Below are 15,241 nucleotides of genomic sequence, written 5' to 3'. Positions count from 1 at the left end.
AACCCAAATTCCTTCCTGCACTAGGAAAATTTAGAAAGGGAAGCTTGAAGCAGCAATATAGCTAAAATGACAGGATGCTTATCATTTTAATTCCAACAACCTGCTGAGTCAGAGGAACTATTCTGTATCACAACACAAAAAAACAAACAAACAAAAAACACCACAAGTTTTTTTAAGAATTCACCAAGTACCACTGCTGAAACAAAAATCTTTGAATGCGAGGAGCTAAGCTTGTCCACAGCTTCATGATCTGAAATCTGCTCATACTTTCATTAACATAAGAACTTACTATGTAAGGTAAAGAAAATTCATGAAGATTAAAAGCTCCTTGGTAAGGGCATTTAAGCCTTTATCTTTAATAACTTATTAACAATGTAGAAAGACTACACTGTTCCTACATTTTTGTTCTGTTTTGTTCATACAGAGCAAAGATTCTACCTATGCTATCCTTTTCCACATCCTCCTTAAAAAAAAAAGTAAGAGAATCTTGGGAATGTGGCAAGGTATTTTTGTTTATTCTAAAGTAATAACATATGAGAAGTTAAAGATAAATTGTGCTTATATCTATCCATTATATGTAACTAAACTTGCTTGCTATAAATTCTTAGAGCAAGATGTTCCTTCATATTACGATGACAGCATATTTTCTGTATCAGACTAGCAAAAATCCAAGTTTGAGAACACACCATAAAACAGAGGACTTATCAGATTGTTAACATTAACTGGTACCATCTTTTCTGAAACTGAAAGTGGCAATGTTGTAAAAAGTGTTTCTTACACTACCCCTGAACCTAAATTCCACAATTAAGACTGTATCCCTCCATGTACATTGCCTCAAGAACTCAAAGGAAACAGAGGTTTTGACTGAAATACTGTGTATCATAGGAAAAAGAAAGTGCAGCAAAAAGTAATTGCTTAAATAAATTATGGTATATCCAAACAAGGCAGTTGTTAAAAAGAATGAAGCAAAACTGTGCAGGAAAGATACTCATTAAGACAAAAAAAAGGACACAGATGAGAATTCCCTGGTGGTCCAGTGGTTAGCACTTGGCATTCTCACTACTGTGGCCCCAGGTTCAATCCCTGGCCGGGAAACTAAAGATCCTGCAAGCTGCACGGTGCGGCCAAAAAACTAAACTAAAACTAAAACAATAAAATAAAATGTTTATTCTTAGTGCCAAATATAATTCAAAGTATTCTTAATTTTTACAAGTTGTGTTCAGCTAAAACTGTATTATTCAAAGTATATTATTCACATGAACAGTAGTTACTTTACACTATATTACACACATCTAATAATTATTATTCACAATTACATACAAAAAGGCAATAGATGATAAGAGCTTGCAAGACATAAAGTTTCTCCTTGCTCAGAATTTGTATCACAAATGCTAACACAGAGGGACAACAGAATCACTTTATCATGAAACAGATGTGATCACAGCCTATTTTAATTATTTTTTACCTATGGTACAGCACAAATCCAGCAAAACAAGTGTTGAACAACCTTCCAAGAAAATGAATTCCTGATACTTTGGCACTTCAACTTTATCTTCTCTTCTGATATGAGTCCCATGACAAGGGTTCCAACTTCTCCATGTTAACATCTAAAGGCTGTGAAGGAGGGAATTCCCTGGCGGTCCAGTGGTTAGGACTCGGCGCTTTCGCTGCCAGGACCCAGGTTCAATCCCTGGTTGGGCAGCTAATATCCCACGAGCCTCGAGGCATGGCCAAAAAAAAAAAAAAAAAAAAGACTGCGAAGGATAAAAATACTAGTGTAACACAAATTTCAACAAGCCAATCTTCATTACATGAGCAAGTTAATGCATTAAACTAATGACCAATATTGAACCATCACCTTACGAGATCTATTAGTAGGATGACAACATAATTTATTAATCAAAGTAGGACGCTTCTGAAAATAAACAGGGTACCATTAACAATTTACACCAAGACAACAGGTATAAACTAGGACATGTGATCACCTTAACCATCCAGAAGCCTTAGACAAGCTGATCCCTCCCTCCAAGATACACTTTTGTTACTTTGTTTCTAAAATGCCATTTCACTGGTCTCTTGTTCTCAGTCTCCTTTACTGGCCCTTCCTCTTTTGACTTCACAGTACTGGAGTCCTTGGACTTCTCTATATTCACTTTCTTGATATACTTCAGTCTTATGGCTTTCAAAACCACCTACAGCAATAACTCCTATAAGTTCTTTCTCCAACCCAAATTTCTCAGGATGTCTAGAAATATATTATTTAATTTCCTAATGACATCTCAAATATTGTACGACATATTCAAGACTGAGCTCCTGGGACTTCCCTGGTGGTCCAGTGGTTAAGACTCCGCACTTCCAATGCAGGGGGCTCGGTTTCGATCCCTGGTCAGGGAACCAAGATCCCACATGCCGTGTGGCACAGCCAAAAAAAAAAAAAAAAAGAGCTCCTGATCTTCACACCCTGCCCCCCATAATGTTCCACCCCATAGGTGTTAACCCCATCTCAGTTGATACCAACTCTGTCCTTAAAGTTACTCAGGCCAAATTCTTAGACTCCCCACTCCCCATAATCAATCTGTCAAAAAATTCTTTTGGCTCTACCTATAAAATATACACAGAATCCAGTCGTTTCTCACCATAGCTATGATAACAAAGCACCATCATTTCTCACTTTGATTACTATGTTAACTTCCTAACTAGTCTCCCTGCTTTCACCCTTGCTCCCTACAAGTCTATTCTCAACACAACAGCCAAAGAAAAAGACTTTTCAAATATAAAAAACTCAGGGCTTCCCTGGTGATGCAGTGGTTGAGAAACCACCTGTCAGTGCAGGGGACACAAGTTCGATCCCTGGTCCGGGAAGATCCTGCATACCGCGGAGCAACTAAGCCTCTGTGCCACAACTACTGAGCCTGCGCTCTAGAGCCCGCGAGCCACAACCACTGAGCCCACATGCCACAACTACTGAAGCCCGCAGGCCTAGAGCCCATGCTCCGCAACAAGAGAAGCCACCAGAATGAGAAGCCCGCGAACCGCAACGAAGAGTGTGCCCCGCTCGCCACAACCAGAGAAAAACCCGAGCGCAGCAATGAAGACCCAATGCAGCCAGAAACAATAAATAAAATAAAATAATAAAATAAATAAATTTATTTAAAAAAAAAAAAACTCAAGATAGGTCATCCTGTGCTCAAAACCCTCCACTGACTCAGAATGGAAGCCTGAGCCCTTATAATGGCCTATGAACGAACACAGCTTGATGGAACCTAGCCACCGGTACTCTTCTGGCCTTCCTCTTCTTCACTCCCCGTTGCTCAATTCCCTTTAGCTACAATGGCCTCCTTGCTGCTTCTCCAGCACACTCTCACCTTAGATGCCTCTGCCTGGAATCCTCTTCTTCCAGATACCCAGATGGCTAACTACCTCACTTCTTCAACTCTACACAAATGTCACCTTCTCAGTGAGGATCACCCTGACCACAAAATTGCAACCCCCCCTTTTTTCCACATTACATCACCAAACATGGGTAACATATTTATATTTGCCCATCTCCTCATATGTAAATTCCATGAAGGCATTGATCATAATTGTCTATTGTTCACCAACTTATTACAAGCACTACATGGCCCATAGTAGGAGCTCACTACATATTTGAAGAGCTGTAAACTGAAGCTTAGGATTTTGCAACCTATATTTTGACTCTACCAAAAGGCATGGAAACCCACTGAAATTTTCCTAGTCAGACATAACAATCACACGAGAGGAAATAACAATCACATGAGAGGAAATAACGATGATTTTTAATTTAATTGCCTCAGTAGCATACACTATCAAGTTGTTAAGACCCTTCCAATTAACCTTTAGCATCATAATGTGTATATATAAATTGGGTCACAATGTTTTATAGGCCACGTTTATTGAAATATGTTAAGTGCAAAGCTATAACGCGACTATTCAACAGCTTTCCACTAAAATGTTAAATTCTTTCAAGATCACTAAATTTGAGATTCCAAGATATTCCTTAACTGTAAGGAATTTGTGGCCCAGGAGCATTCTATTTGTATATGCGGTGCCTAGTATTGGTCTCCATAATACACCAGGGACTCAGGGACTTTAAATAATTATTAATTTCCTATTAAGGCAAAGTCTTAAAGAACAGTTCAAAAACAGCTACCACTTCAATAGGCCTCCTTATCTTCATTATTAAAAATGTACACAGGCATATGTCTTCCAAAACCCCAAAGGACTTGTTATCACAGCGCTGGGATTTCAACAGTGGAAACAATAATAGCAATAATCTTGCAACAAAAACACTAAATCCTTCCAAGCAGTAATTCTACTACTGTTATTCCCCCCAGCATTTCTCAATTTAACACTATGAATGAAAGGGCACTGACATTTGACAGCAATATACTATAAGACAGCTGTTACCTGAACAGTGATAACAAAACATCTCCCAAAGATACGGTTGTATAAAAAGTAAAACAGCAATTCTGGAAGACTGTTTAAGTGTGTTCTCAATATTTTTCCTAATATTAAAAATTTTAGAAACAATCTATATATCCATCAGTGAAGGATTATCTACCTACATGCAATGGAATCCCACCCAACATATGAAACAGACATTTAAAACGTAGTTTTGCTGTAAACGTTCACTACACACTGGAAAATGAAAGAAAGTTTATAAAATGGTATGTAGAAGTCCAACTTATGTAAAATTACTTCACATTTTAACTGGAGAACACTACACAGTATTACAAATTGTTTCCTGAACATCCAATCTAAGGAATACCAAAGCAGTTGTGGTTTATAGTTAATCCTCTAAGTGTTAATGTAAAAGAATACCCATGACACTGACTGAAAAGCTGCAGTACTCTGAACAGCATGATCCCATCCCATAAACACATTCATGTTAACATGTGCAGAAAAAATAAGCTCTAGATTAACAGAGATTACAGAGAGGCTTTCACTTAAAATTCCATTTTTAAAGAAGTCCAAGAAATCTATACACTTCACACATGTAACATATGCACAATGTTATTCACTGCAGCAATATTTATCATAGCAAAGGAATGGCCATGAGGTGGTGACTGGTGAATAAACATCTCGGACTATGTACAAAGTAGTCTACTCTTTGTTTAAGCTTTAATTTCTATATATATGCTACTTTTTGTTTTATATATATGCATACATATACATAGCTGCTTTTTTGCAAAAAATACACAGGAAAGATCAGACATAAACTAATAAAAAGTTACCTATACTGGAGTGGGTGAGAACTGGGTAGAAGACATAGAAATCAGAACAAAAATTCACAGATTATATCTTTTATATGGTTTTGACTTTTGAACCATATTTATGTTTGAAATTTAATTAAATAAGAAAAAAACTAATATCAAGCACAAAGAATGAACTGGAATATCAAGCTGATAACAAAGAACACAGTGAAAACGAATATTTCAAGAAACTACCAAACACAGTATGTGAACATCCTTGAGGTACAGTGGGATATATTTTTAAGGACAGAGAAAATTCAAAGAAATTTAACTCAATAAGCTTACTGTTAGCAATAACATTTTATTGCAATTTTAAGCTACTTTTATATATTACTGGATACAGCAAATACATTATTAGGAATCCAGATTCAGTGCAGATCAATGTAGTAAAGATGAAACTTTAAAAAACCTGAAATATTTAATTCGAAATAGAAGTATCAACAGGAACTCATTTTTAAAATTTCCTAATTGAGTCTAATAAAACATACTAGATTGTACAATGAAAACTACAAAACTTTGTTTAAAGAAATCAACAGAGGGCTTCCCTGGTAGCGCAGTGGTTGAGAGTCTGCCTGCTAATACAGGGGACATGGGTTCGAGCCCTGGTCTGGGAGGATCCCACATGCCGTGGAGCAACTAAGCCCGTGCACCACAGCTACTGAGCCCGTGCACCTAGAGCCCATGCTCCGCAACAAGAGAAGCCACCGCAATGAGAAGCCCGCGCACCGCAACAAAGAGTAGCCCTTGCTTGCTGCAAATAGAGAAAGCCCACGTGCAGCAACAAAGACCCAACGCAGCCAAAGACATAAATAAATAAATAAATAAAATCAAAATTAAAAAAAAAAAAAAAAAAGAAATCAACAGAAAGATGACAGGAAGAGGGGACTTTCCCTTGTGGTGCAGTGGTTAAGAATCCGCCTGCCAGTGCAAGGGTCACAGGTTCAAGCCATCGTCCAGGAAGATCCCACATGCTGCGGAGCAACTAAGCCCGTGTGCCACAACTACTGATGATGCTCTATCACCTCAACATCAGCTTTAACAGCTAGCTAAAAAGTAAGCAACTGTCAAATCTTTTCAGTGGAGCTGCTGGAGAAGTTTACAAACCACATGCTAAAGGAGTATAGCCAGGCAGACCAAATTGTTACTGACTGGTCCAGAGTGATGATATGGTAAAGCTGAGTGGTTGGCTCCTGACAGGAGCAATTAATACCCTTAAATCTCTTGTCTTCTCTGTTTAAGTGGCATCCAAGACAGCTGCAATGCTGCTATGCACACAAACTCTCAAATTAAAGCTTCATCTTTACTTTCACATCATTTTTAATGTTGGGCTCAAAATACATTCACATTTTTCTAAAGGTATTACATTTTGTCAATAAAAAAGGATGAGCCTTTATCTTTAAGCATTTCAATTTTAAATTTTTGAATGGCTCGAAGAAATGTTTTAAATGTATCACATATTTATTTATGCAAATAAGGCTTCTCTTTGATGATGACTGTCAACAATTTGGAGACTGTTAAAATGTATGGAGCCTTTTCAAGCATAAAACCGACATAAACCTGATAACAGAAACAAGCTCAAATTCACTAAACTTTGAAAATATTTTTAATTGAAAAATTTTACTATTATCATCCCTTATTTTATCAGGATTATGCAAAATGTCAAATGCTCCTTTTTCATTTCACTCCAGTGTACCATAAAAATCATCTGCTAGAGGTGGCCCTATTAATTCAAACACTTGAGCCTAACCATATACCATGCACATAACTTTAGATGCTATAGAAAACACAAAAGTAAACACTGATCTCAAGGGTCTTAACAGAATACAGAATTTACTGTAATGCTTGCAACTAAGGCAACTGTATATAAGAATTGGGAGAAGAGAGGTATTTAAAATGCTGATTCCTGGGAATTCCCTGGCTATCCAGTGTTTAGGACTCTGAGCTTTCACTGCCCCGGGCAGGGGTTCAATCCTTGGTCAGGGAACTAAGATCCTGCAAGCTGCGCAGCATGGCCAAAAAAAATAATTAAAAAATTAAAAATAAATAAAATGCTGATTCCTAAGCATCACCCTACACCAAAAGAGTCGAAATCTTTGGGGAAAGAGAACAGGACACTGCATTTTAAACTTTGGAGGTGATTCTTATGCATTTTAAAGTTAGAAAACCACTGACTTTACAAATAGCTCTGGGACTAGTTTAAGGAAAGTATAGCTTGAGGCAATCTCTTGCTACTAAGATAAGGAAAGCCCCTCCCACTGATTCCTTTTTTCCTCCCCTTAATTTCTTTCAGCTGGACCAAAGACAGGCCTGTAAAGACACTTTGGTTTCCCATAGCAACCTTCATAGTTATCACCTAACTTGCTCTAGGTTTAAGTACCAACAGGTACTTTAAGAAGCCAAATAGACCAGACCCAAGGCTATCAGTTTACTGAACCCCCAACTTCCAGTATTAAAAATACATAGAATTCTGAGGTCTACTAATACCAAAGTCTGACCTTGAAAATTCCCAAGTCTTAAAAGTAGCATCCTGACTAGAAGAAGCTGAGTTGAGCCTTCTTCTCTCATTCATTTTCTACAATTATGGAAATGTTCCACAACTGCACTGTTCAATGTGGCAGCTACTAACCACATGTGGCTACTTGAAATGTGGCTAGGGTGACTGAAAAACTGAATTTTTAATATTTTACTTAATTTTAACTAATCTTAGTATAAAATTAGGGGCTTCCCTGGCGGTCCAGTGGTTAAGACTCCACGCTTCCAATGCAGGGGGCTCAGGTTCGATCGCTGGTTAGGGAATTAAGATACCACATGCCTTGTGGCGCGGCCAAAAAAAAAAAGGCCACATGTGGGTAGTGTTACCATAATGGACAAAGTTGAAAAGTACTAATGGCCCATAAAAATCAGGGAAAAGTATCTACTCTAGCATCCAGAAGCAACCATTACTAATTTTCCCAGATGTCTCACTTCTTCCTTTGGTTTTAAGAGAGCTCACTATTTTCTACAGAACTTCATGACCAACTAAGCACTAACTTAAAACAAAATACATATCCTGATATTTAATATTCCTCCAGGAGGCAGGGACTCTAGATTTACACTGCACAGTTCCAAGCCATTCATCCAAAATGTTGGCTCACTTATTAAAATTTCAGTTATAATTACTGTGTACATAATAGGATAACTTATGGAAGCATAATCACAACAAACACTTAAGTACTAGAATTGTTCTAAGCATTTTACATACAGTTGACCCTTAAACAACAGGGGCTTGAAATGAAAGGGTCCACTTATATGCGGATTTTTTTCAATATAGTACTATATCCAAAGTTGTTTGAATCTATGGATAAAAAGAGCCAACTGTAAAGTTACCTGTGAATTTTTGACTTCAAAGCTGTTGGTGCTCCAACTCTCATGCTGTTCAAGGGTCAACTATATTAGTTTATTTAAACCTGATAACTCGTTGAGGAAGATATTATCCCAACTTTAAAGAGAAAGTTTAACTTGCAGCTACTAAGTAGTAGAGTTGTGAAGACATGATAATAATAGAGAAATAGATGTATGATTTTAAAAACTTGTATTATAACTTCAAAATCAATATTTTAAAGAGTCTAATTGTTTTGGGGTTTTTTTGTGTTTTTTTGGCTGTGTTAAGTCTTCGTTGCTGCATGCGGGCCTTCTCTAGTTGCTTCGTTACGGTGCGCAGGCTTCTCATTGCAGTGGCTTCTCTTGTTGCGGAGCATGGGCTCTAGGCACGTGGGCTTAGTAGTTGTGGCACACCGGCTTAGCTGCCGACTTAGCTGCTCCGCGGCATGTGGGATCTTCCCGGACCAGAGATCAAACCCATGTCCTCCTGCATTGGCAGGCAGATGCTTAACCACTGTGCCACCAGGGAAGTCCCTAACTGTTTTAATGCCATTTCCTGATATAAATATCTCTAACCTTACAGAAAGCAATGAATAGTAAGAGCTTTAGGCCCCTAAACCCCCATCTCTGCACTTTGTCTTTTAACTCATTTCTTTTTCATCCAGGAAATGACCAACTCTTTTTTTTTTTTTTTTAAGATTTACTTTATTATTTATTTTATTTTATTTATTTTTGGCTGCATAGGTCTTAGTTGCGGCACGCGGCATCTTCCGTTGAGGCATGCAAGATCTTTTGTTGCGGCGCGCGGGCTACTCTCTTGTTGTGGTGTGTGGGTTTTCTCTCTAGTTGTGCGGGCAGGATCCAAGGTGCATGGGCTCTGTAGTTGTGGCGTGCAGGTTCCATAGCATGTGGTCCCTGCAGTTTGCGGCACACAGGCTCCCTAGTTGAGGTGCGCGAGCTCAGTGGCCCCGCGGCATGTGGGATCTTAGTTCCCTGACCAGGGATCCAACCCACGTCCCCTGCTTTGCAAGGTGGGTTCTTTACCACTGGACCACCAGGGAAGTCCCAGACCAACTGTTTAAAACATTATCAACTGAGAACTGCCTAGGTATCCATCAAAAGGGCACTGGTTAAGTAAATCATAAAATGGAATATCATTTAACACTAAAAAAAGGAGCTAGAAAGGTTGGAAATATCTATTAGGGTTTTTAAAAGCAAGTGACATGTGTATGTATGTCCTTATATGCAGAGTATCTAGAAGGATACAAACGGTAACCATAAATGCAAATTTAGATGCAAGAAGCTGAAAAGGGAATTGAACTTTTTTTCCCCACTGATAGAAAAGTAATTTTCGGGCTTCCCTGGTGGCGCAGTGGTTAAGAATCTGCCTGCCAATGCAGGGAACATGGGTTCGAGCCCTGGTCCGGGAAGATCCCACATGCCGCAGAGCAACTAAGCCCATGCGCCAAAACTACTGAGCCTGCGCTCTAGAGCCCGCAAGCCACAACTACTGAGCCCACTCACAACTACTGAAGCCCGAGCATCTAAAGCCCGTGCTCCACAACAAGAGAAGCCACCGCAATGAGAAGCCCGCACACCGCAACGAAGAGTAGCCCCCGCTAGCCGCAACTAGAGAAAGCCCGCGCCCAACGCAGCCAAAAAAAAAAAGAAAACTTAGGTCAATAAAGTTTTGGTTGTTTTTTTTTTGCATATTCTAAGGTTCTCTATACAAAATCCCAATCTATAGAGGTCTGAACCTCAGTCACTGTGCAGAAGAGTTAATTTAACATAGAAGGCCTGAGGCTGCTATCCTTAGGAAGGCTTGCCAGGTTGGCTCTTGGCCGGTGTCAGAATTTGGACTTTGAGAGAACGAATTCCCACTCCCAGAACTAATAAGAGTGGCTCACTGTGCCTAAACTGTACCCAAAAATGTGGTTTATGTTGAACACCTGCTTTCCCTCTGGGAACCTGGAATTTTGCTATTTGGTAGGCAGAAGGTGCCTACATGACCAACCTAGGCACTGAATTTCTAATGAGCTTCCCTGCTGGGAGACATTTCATACACATATGCTGTCACAATTGCTGGAGGAATTAAATAGGTCCTGTGTGACTCCACTGGGAGAAGCACTAGGAGAGGCTCATGCTTGGGAGAATGAGCCTAGTCTTCTTTGGACTCCACCCCATATGCATTTTCCCTTTCCTGATTTTGCTTTGTATCCTTTTGCTGTAATAAATCATAGCCCTGAGTACAACCATATGCCGAGTCCTGTGAGTCCTTCTAGTGAATTACTGAACCTGAACCTGGGGATGGCAGTCCTAGGAGACCGCCCCCCAACACACTCATCCTGTTACTAGCCAAGAGGAAAAGCCTTCTGAAGGTAACTGGGACTCATTTTGTGGGTTTCTTCTCTAGTCTGTGCAGAATCCATTTCAGAAATTTGCATTTTATCACAAAGACAATCCTGGAAGCTATTTGAAATAGGGAAGTGGCAGAGTCTGATTAGATAATCATCAAATCTGTTTCCTCTTCCTGGATAAACAGCTAGACTATATTTCTCAGCCTCTTGCACAGGTGTGGCTAACAAACTAAGTTATACCCAATGAAATGTAGGCCAAATATGATACCAGCCACTGCTCCATAAAACCTCCTACTCACGACCCTCTGGCTCTTTCACCAGGCACCACGACCCTGTGGTTCTTTCACCAAGCACCAGCTATGTATAGAACTCCTAACATCTAGAGGAGGGTGGCACCAAAAGATGGAAGGAGCCTGGGTTCTTGAATTACTGCATAGAAGGTAACCTAAATGAACACTCTCAATGAAAGTTATCTGAGGAAAGTTATATGAGTATAAACGTCTACTTTGCTAAGCCACTGATACCTTGGGGTTGTTTGTTACAACCCTAGCCTGCTTTTGCCTACCAAAAGAGGACATGATTGGGTGAAAACTTTTAGAAGTTACTCTTGACAATGTGAAACATTGAGAAAGAAAAGAGTAGGTCACAGAGAAATTAAGACTATCAGCGGGAAAAAGAAGTGAATGCACTCAAGAGGGAACTGCAAGGATTCTAAAACTGTGAAGAATAAGGAAAGAAGTGAAGAAAGAGGAGGAATCAAACACTCACCTTTCCAGACTAAGCACGTGGGTTCCACTCACTCCTGACATGAAACAACTGAGGAAGACAAAGTGGGAAGGGCAAGAAAGATAATGAGGCATGTCTGGAGTAAAGCATACAGATGAAATCCACTGGGCAGTTAGACGTACAGTCTGAAGCATGGAAAGTATGGGCTGCTAATAACACATCTCAGTGTCATCAACATATAGATGACAGCATGGGAGAACTACAGAAATGAGAATGAGAGGGCCTATAGAGTAGCGGTTCCCCAACCTTTTTTGGCACCAGGGACCAGTTTTGTGGAAGACAATTTTTCTACTGGGGGGGTGGGGGGGATGGTTCGGGCAGTAATTTTGAGCAATGGTTCAGGTGGTAATGCGAGCTATGATGGGGAGAAGCAAATGAAGCTTCGCTCGCTTGCCTCCTGCTTTGTGGTGGGGAGGGGTTGGGGACCCCTGCTATAGAGAGTCCTAAGGAAGCTTAGCACTTAAGGGAAAGTAAAAAAAAAAAACAAAAAAGAGGAACTCAAAAACTAAAAACAGGGACTTCGCTGGTGTGCAGTGGTTAAGACTCGGAGCTCCCAATGCAGGGGGACCCGGTTCGACCCCTGGTCAGGGAACTAGATCCCACACGCATGCTGCAACTAAGGAGCCCATGCGCTTGCCTGCATGCCACAACTAAGGAGCCCAGGAGCTGCAACTAAGACCTGGCGCAACCAAATAAATAAATATTAAAAAAAAAAAACAACCCTAAATACAGAACTATCATATGATCCAGCAATTCCACTCACAGGTATATGTCAGAAAAAAATTAAAACCCTAGTTCGAAAAGATACATGCACCTCAAAGCACATAGCAGCATTATTTATAACAGCCAAGATATGGAAGCAACGTAAGTGTCCATCAACAGAGGAACAGATAAAGTAGATGTGTCCATTTATATACACACATATATAAAATGGACTATTACTCAGCCATAAAAAAAATGAGGGACTTCCCTGGTGGTCCAGTGGTTAAGACTCCGTGCTCCCACTGCTGGGGGCGTGGGTTCAATCCCTGGTCGGGGAGCTAAGATCCCACATGCCATGTGGCTCAGCCAAAAAAACAAACAAAAAAAAAAGAAATTCTGCCATTTGCAACAACGTGGATGGACCTACAGGGTATTAAGCTTAGTGGAGTCAAAGACAAATACTGTATCCTATCTTATATGTGAAATCTTAAAAAAAACACAAATGAATATAACAAAACAGAAACAGATTCGAAGATAGAACAAACTAGTGGTTAAAGGGTGGAGACGGATGGGAGGAGGGGCAAGATAGGGGCAAGGGATTAAGAGGTACAAGCTACTATGTATAAAATAAATAAGCTCTAAGGATATATTGTACAGCACAGGGAATATAGCCAATATTTTATAGTAATTTTAAATAGAGTATAACCTATAAAAACATTGAATCACTACGTTGTACACCTGAAACTCATATAACATTGTAAATCAACTATACTTCAATAAGAAAAAAATAAAGGAAGTCAAAAAGGGAAATAAGGAGTGGACAGAGAGATGGAAGAAACAGTGATTAATATCAGAAACCAAGGAGAGTCCTCTTCTTAACGGTAATAAGTAAAACCTAGACACAGATAGCATCCCTAAGAGAGCTCCAAGGAAGAATCTTTGTCCACTGTGGTAGGCAGCCTCTAAAATAACCCCAATGATCCCTGCCTAATATTTACACCTTTAAGTAATCTGCTCCCCTAAAGTGTGGGCTGGACCTTAAACGTGGCTTCAAAATAAGAGAACAGAAAGTCATTTCCAAGATTAAGTTACAAGAAGACTAACTTCTGTTTTACCTCTCTCCGAGCCTGTGCTCTGACAGAAAGAAGCAAGCAGTCATGTTGTGAGTAACCCTGTGGAGAGGACAATGTGGCATGGAACTGATACGTCCCAAACAATAGCCAGCAAGGATCTGAGACCTGCCAACTGCTACATGAGTAAGCTTGTACCCTTCAGACCCTTCTCACTACCCTTCAGACATGAGATGAGTATGGCCTGTGAATACTTGCACTGCAACTTTGTGAGAGACAGTGAGTCAGAAGCATCTAGCCAGGTTGTGCCTGTGAAATAATAAAAAGCAAAGAAGCTTTAAACAGCTAAATTTGGGGGTAATTTGTTGTGCAGCAACTGATAACTAATACATCCATAATAGTCTATGAAAACCATGGGGGGAGAGATCTTATGACATACATTTGGCGGTATAAAAAAAAAAAAAAGAAACTATTATAAATTATCAGAATTACCAACTAGGAGATCCCTAATACCTTCAAGAGAGGGACGTTAGTGGTCACCAGAAGGCAAGCAAAGACTCCCACATAAAGAGGACAAAACCATCAGGTAATAAGACCAGGGCCTAACTCAAGCCCCAGCCCCTCTGAAACCTTCCAAACACATCAGATTGTCTACAGGTTGATGTGCTGATCTACCTTCCCTTCCCTTCAGTATGCATGACACATACTGTTAAAATTTAATCACACTGTTCTCTATTGTTTCATGTGTATTATCCTTTTCATCAGTGCCTGGGGACATACCTTGGGTTTATTCCCTATCTCTTCTTTGCCACCACTCCCAACCAAACAACCAGCTTTGAGGGCATCAAAAATTTTCCATAACCCTGCTAAGTCCAATACCATATTCAATTTCTAGGTCCCTAAAATACAATTTGACTAGACTTAACAGAAAACAAAATGTAGTCAAAGTTTGGTAAATTTCTTCTACCTTCATCACCCATCAAAGGTGGAGATAATTGTCCATAATCTCATTTCAGGTTGGTTTGTCTTTAATTGTGATAGCATCACTATTTTATGTATCACTTACAAACTTTATTTGGCAGTATTTTTTCCGACATGATACATCCCAATTTCAGAGGTGTTAAAATGTTAAAAATTTGTTTTAGAATCAGTGAAACATGGTATTCCTTTTCCATATGTAGTGTTTTCACATATGCTATTGTAAAATTAAAATAATTTTAAGTAAACTTGTGACTTACCCCAACAATAGTTGGATAAAAGTTAAGTAAAATAACCCTGACAACAAATATGAACCCCAAAAGGGTATTTACTGGTATTTATAAACTAGAGGGCAATATCATCTCCAAAAGCATTTTGAAAGTGGGAGTGGGAGAGCCATTGGCATTCAATGAGAATTAAAGATGCAATAAACATCTTGCAAGGAAGGAGGACAGCACCACCAATAAACTATTCTGCCCAAACATCAATAGTGTTCTTGTTGAGAAAATAGCTTTTGCATCCACTTTCTGCAGGGTGGGCCCTACATGCGAACACCTCAAGTTTGACTTTCCACAAAGTTAACACAAAGCCAAGCACAACTTAAATCCACCAAATGGTAGGAAATAGTATACGGCTAATGTGAAGTGGCTACCAAAACTTATCAGAGAACAGTTTACACACTACTATTATGTATATTAACCTAGTCAAATACTTG

The 15,241-nt window shown here is 39.5% G+C and overlaps 1 protein-coding gene across 14 annotated transcripts in view; it reads right to left on the bottom strand.

Moving 5' to 3' along the window:
• CNOT1 (CCR4-NOT transcription complex subunit 1) overlaps positions 1-15,241 on the bottom strand; it is a 98,396-nt gene that overhangs the window by 77,061 nt on the left and 6,094 nt on the right. For 2 of the 14 annotated variants that reach the window (XM_082368785.1, XM_082368786.1), the window contains exon 2: positions 11,759-11,806. The exons of 11 other annotated variants lie outside the window; for them this stretch is intronic. The gene's annotated coding sequence lies outside the window, so the exon portion shown is untranslated. Of the gene's footprint in view, positions 1-1,465; positions 1,742-11,758; positions 11,807-15,241 lie in introns of those variants that run through there. One more of the 14 variants, XM_082368787.1, reaches the window with a different exon arrangement.

The sequence above is a fragment of the Balaenoptera borealis genome, assembly GCF_965194805.1.
Source record: "Balaenoptera borealis genome assembly, chromosome: 19".
NCBI classification, from domain to species: Eukaryota; Metazoa; Chordata; class Mammalia; order Artiodactyla; family Balaenopteridae; genus Balaenoptera; species Balaenoptera borealis.
Note: the sequence above shows the minus strand (reverse complement) of the source record. Positions and strands in the feature narration are given on the sequence as shown.